A 6,000-nucleotide genomic window follows, 5' to 3' on the forward strand; every position below is an offset into this window, starting at 1 on the left:
TCTATTTTAAACAAGATCAACAAAAAATTCCAATTAAAACCATCCTTTATGTTCCACTAAATTAAAAAAAAACGTAAAGAAAGTAAGAAATTATATAAGTGGTGATGAGAAATATCCAATCAAATAGCAGTACTTCACTGAAATTCACATTTTAAGAAAATGGCGTTTAAAGGTTTACATGGAAATTTTACATAGTAATAATAATCCTACAGTCTTTTTGCACATATAATGATTTCTTCAGACTTTTATCAGGTACCCAATGCATTCATTGTTTTGTGTGCAAATAAAAAAATAAAGAAAGAAAAGTGGAAAATGTTCATGCCTCTAGAAGTCACCCTGCGTTTTCTCAAACTTACCCTCACCCATATCCCTCAACCTTTTCATCATGGCATGTCATTAGTCTTTTGCTCCTTGGAAGGGATATTTCCATTGACTTTTGTAGTCTTTTCTTTTCCTGTTTCACCTTCGTTCCACGTTCTGAAATCCCTCCAAGGATTTCATGGTGCAAGGAACTTTTAATGTATCCTGCGTTATATTCCAAGACGCTCATGTAAAACTCAAACATTGTTGTTAATCAATCAATCAATGGGGGCATACGCCGTGGGGCGCGTCGCCTCGCCCACCCTACGACGCCAAGCCCGGGGGTCCTTCCGGGCGAGTCTCCATGCAGGCTCCCATCCCAACCCGAGTACCTCCCGGCAGGATCTATCGACTTGCTCCAGCCACGAACTCAGTGGGCGTCCCCTTGGCCTCCTCCACTCAGGACAGAGACAACCCGATGAGCAGGATCAGCTTCCGGAAAACGTGCCACGTGCCAGTATAGCCGGAGTTGAAGTTGATAGACTATGCAGGTAATATAATGTCGAATCAGTCTCACGGAGTAGTCGCCGGTTTGACACAAAGTCATTCCAGGGTTATCCCATGATTCTGCGTAGACACTTATTACCAAAGGCATCAATCCGCCTCTCCAAGTCCCCATTTAATGTCCATGTCTCACAACCATAGAGTAAGACAGGGAGCACAAGGGACTTGAAGATCCGGACCTTTGTCCTTCTGCACAGGTACCGACAACGTCATATACTCGTGTTGAGCGAGTCCATAACACCGTGGGCCAGACCAATCCGCCGTAAGACTTCCTGGCCAGACTCACCGTTGTTATGAACTACGCTACCAAGATACTTGAAACTTTCTGAGATCTCAACGTCCTCGCCACACGCATGAACAAACTGTACTGTGTCCAGCAAGCCTCCAAACACCTGTACCTTGGTCTTGGCCAAGAAGACCTGGAGTCCCAAGGGCTTCGCCTCCTCATGCAGTGCCTCGAGAGCCATCACCAAAACCTCCAGCGACTCCACCAGGATTACTGCATCATCAGCAAAAACAAGGTCGGTGACCCTGGTATTGCCAATGACTCTGGCCCACAATTTTGCCCAGTACCCAGTCCATACAAGTGTTGAAAAGCGATGGGGCAAGGACACAGCCCTGCCTCACTCCCGCATTCACGGGAAAGAAGCTGGACAAGCACCCCCCCACACTTCACAGCACTCTCTGTCCCAGAATACAGGCCGCTCAGCAGACCAATAGTCCTCGCAGGAATCCCACGGAGTCGCAGAAGATCCCAGATTGCCTCACGATCCTATGATTTAAACGCCTTCTTGAGATCGACATAGGCTGCAAGCATCCCCTGTCGAAACTCACGTCGACCCTCCACCAGTACACGAAGCGCTAGGATACGGTCAGTTGTTGACTTGCCAGGCGTGAACCCAGACTGTTCAGGTCTCTGCAGCTTCAGCAACTGGCCGCGAATTCGCATCAGCAATAGGTGGGCAAGCACCTTGCAATGGCACACTGCTAGAGCACCATGCAACTTAGTTTTCAAACATCTTCTCCACAGTTTGCTATGGAATGATTCATTTTTGTTTTGTGTTCTCCCTTTCAAACATCGTGAGAGAAGAGTAGGCTCTGTCAAGTCGATATAGATAGATATATCACTTTTGTGCATAACGATTCCACATCGTTCACACATCACTGTGATGCAGCTGTTTATCATCAAGCGCTCAACAACAACTTCACGCACTACATTTTATTAGCTTTCCAAGTTTTCCAGCTCACTGTCACTAACTAGATTATTTTTCCTTTTCACACGTGTCTGGAGACATTTTTTCTGATAGCAGCTCCCTTCTGATTGATGCACAGCTGGGATTTGCCTCAAGAGGCGTGTGGTCGGCCTCAAGAGGCGTGTGGTCGGCCTCAAAAGGCGTGTGGTCGGCCTCAAGAGGCGTGTGGTCGGCCTCAGGAGGTGTGTGGTCGGCCTCAAGAGGCATGTGGTCGGCCTCAAGAGGCGTGTGGTCGATCCATCTGAGACGAGAATTCTCCCTCATCATTCTTTCCTCTTTCATTTCATTCGGCTTGGGCGTCCCATGCTTGCTGTTAGTGAAAACCAGAACAATAGATAATTAATAACACGTACATGTATACAGTATTGTTGTGCTGGAAGCTTCCCCCGGCGTCCATGTGGCTCTAGAAGGCTCCGGGAAGAGCGAGCAGGGGGGCGGGGAGCAAAGCCTCGTCCGCGCCCCGCGGGGCGCGGCCAGGCGCCAGACGGGAAGTGTTGCCAACTCGCACATACTTTTGCTACATGTTCTTGTATGCTCTAAAATATACTGTAACATTCTAGACTGTACTGTTCTGGATATATATAGGAGAAGAGGGAGAGAGGAGTCCAGTCCCAGTCATAGTAAGCTAGTGGTCAGTGAAGAGTCAGAGTGAAGTGTACTACTAAGGAAGAATATTAAACTACAGAAGCTGTGCAAAGTGCTTACATATCTCCCTCCCACGGAGTCTCCTGACGGCGACACGGAACCCAAGTAACACGTCCGGCATAACATTGGCGTCAGGAGTGTAGCCATTTGTTTTTTTCGCCATGGAGACTCGTTCCCAAGCTGCCCAGAGGGACGACATGTTGACTGAACTTTTGGAAGCCTTGAAACTACAGGGGGAGAAACAAGAAATAGCACTCCAAGAACTCAAAGAACAACAAGAAAATGCACACCAAGAACTCAAAGAACAACAAGAAAGAGCACAGCAACAACAAGAAGGAACACTCCAAGAACTCAAAGAACAACAAGAAAGAGCACAGCAACAACAAGAAGGAACACTCCAAGAAATCAAAGAACAGCTAGAAGATCGCTTCACAGGATTACAGCTACAGCTAAAAGCAGTACAAGATGGAAGTGAATCAGTGCGAAGAGAAATGACTGATGTGACCACGAACTTGGGACAACGCCTGATAGAAGTGGAGAAAGAACACACAAATCTTCAACAAGAGATGGAGGTGGTACGAGAGACGACACACAAAGAAATATTAGAAGTGCAGGGAAAGGTGAACCGTACTGAACAGGCAGTTTGTTATGTAAGTGACAGAGTGAAGGCCCTTGAAGACTGCTTGGCTGGAAACGGACAGCCAGTGCCTGCAGGGGCTAGTAGTACCCAAGATGCTTCTCTTACGCAAGTCCGGGGTAGTTTGAGCCCCTGCTTACGTGAGTGTTAACATTGCCTCCAGAGGGAAAGCGTCCAGAATATGTGCCGCCGCACTACAGTGGAACAGACAGCGGAGGTGCCATGGGAAGACTTGGGAAAACTGCAGCGGGAGGACCGAGATCTGAGACCAATTATGGAGTGGCTGAGTCAGTCGTCAACGCGACCTGGGTGGGAAGTAATCTCGAGAGAAAGCCCTACCACCAAGAATTACTGGACTCAGTGGGACACTCTTCGGATAAACGACGGGGTGTTGCAGCGACGCTGGGTCTCTCATGATGGTCTTGACCACTACTGGTCCACGGTGCTACCTGTGAAGTCCCGGGAAGGCGTCTTGAAAGAAATGCACAACAGCATCACCAGCGGACACCTTGGGGTAAAGAAGACACTGAGTCGCCTGCGCCAAAGGTTCTACTGGGTTGGCATGAGGAAGGACGTGGCAGAAAGGTGTCACGCGTGTGAGGTGTGCTGTGCAAAGAAGGGCCCCAAGAAGCGTCACCGTGCCCCATTGCAACTATACCAGGTTGGAGCCCCCATGGAACGGGTGGCAGTGGATATAGCAGGACCCTTGCCTCTAACGACGAAAGGAAATAGGTACATCTGCGTCACAATGGATTACTTCACCAAGTGGCCGGAAGCCTACGCCATCCCTGACCAGGAAGCCACTACCATCGCTAAGGTATTGGTGGAGGAGTTCTTCTGTCGCTTCGGTGTGCCTAACGAGCTCCATTCCGACCAGGGAAGGAATTTTGAGTCAACAGTCCTTGCTGAGTGCTGCAAGCTTCTGGGTAACAAGATGACCCGGACCACCCCTCTGCACCCACTATCAGATGGAATGGTGGAGAGGTTTAATTGGACGTTGGGCCAGGAGTTGGCCAAGCAGTGCAACAATGATCAGTCTTCATGGGATCAGAAGCTGCCTGCGCTTCTCATGGCCTACAGGTCTGCCGCCCACAAGACTACGGGGTATTCACCGGCAAAGCTGATGTTTGGACGTGAGCTGCGATTGCCGGTGGACCTACTGACAGGAAGGCCTCCTGGGGAAAGCCTTCCAAGGGACGCCTCCAGTTTTGCCCGTCAACTAGAGGAACGGCTGGAAGAGGTGCACCATCAAGCCCGTGGTGCCTTGAAGTTCTCCGGGGAGGCCATGAAGCGCGGTTACAATACAAGGGCAAGCCACGTTGACTTCAAGGAAGGAGACCTAGTCTGGCTTTACAACCCGCAGAGGAAGAAAGGACAGTCTCCGAAGTTACAGAGCCCCTGGGAAGGCCCTTTTACTGTGCTAGAACGCCTCTCCGACGTGACTTACCGAATCCGGAGAACGGAAAGGACCAAGCCGAAAGTTGTCCACGTCAACCGCCTATGGAGGTACCACGGTCCGGGAAACTACACCTGGAACAACTACAGACAACCAGCAGCCGACGAAAACGCAAGGGACTTCCAGGACCGAGAGGAGGTCGACGACGACATAGGCCTTCTGGACCTTTCAGCCGAGGGAGATAACCTCCCGGCTTCGGCAGATGTTCCAGGGACACCCCAAGAAGCGGACGACAACGAGGCTCACCAGGAGACAGACGCGCAGGAGACACCGAGCAGAAGACAGAGACAACGCAGGCGTCCACAGCGATACGACGATTATTATGTTTTTGATTAATTATCTTATGTTTGTATATAGTTAAGTGTGTGTTCGGGACGATCACAATTGTCCCGATCACAATTAAGAGGGGGGGATAGTGTTGTGCTGGAAGCTTCCCCCGGCGTCCATGGGGTTCTAGAAGGCTCCGGGAAGAGCGAGCAGGGGGGCGGGGAGCAAAGCCTCGTCCGCGCCCGCAAGTACCAGGCACCAGGCGGGAAGTGTTGCCAACTCGCACATACTTTTGCTACATGTTCTTGTATGATCTAAAATATACTGTAACATTCTAGACTGTACTGTTCTGGATATATATATAGGAGAAGAGCGCGAGAGAGTCCCAGTCCCAGTCATAGTAAGCTAGTGGTCAGTGAAGATTCAGACTGAAGTGTACTACTAAGGAAGAATATTAAACTACAGAAGTTGTGCAAAGTGTTTACACATCTCCGTATGTATGACATACAGAAAACAAAAGGACATTTCACATAAACCTGAAGAAAACAAACTGTCAAGGTTCAGAGTTGGGTGCTGCAATCGAAAGGGATAACAATAAACAAGATAAATGGTTAGACACCAGTTTACTTTAAATAAAGTAGAAACCCCAAAACAACCTCACAATACTGAAGTCTCCAACACGAAGGCTTCAGCACGCCAGACTCAGCAATGACCCGTTGCACGGCTTCTTCCTCCTCTTGGCGACTCGTCCTTTGAGTGGCAATCTAGCCAAAAATATCTCCTCCAATTTCACTTCTTCCTCTTTCCCTCCTCTCCTTAACCCTGACGGCAGCACCGCCGCCTCATCTGTCTCTAAGGCTGCAATCTTCGCTCAATTT

Source organism: Eriocheir sinensis, unplaced genomic scaffold, assembly GCF_024679095.1.
Source record: "Eriocheir sinensis breed Jianghai 21 unplaced genomic scaffold, ASM2467909v1 Scaffold1382, whole genome shotgun sequence".
Taxonomy (NCBI): Eukaryota; Metazoa; Arthropoda; class Malacostraca; order Decapoda; family Varunidae; genus Eriocheir; species Eriocheir sinensis.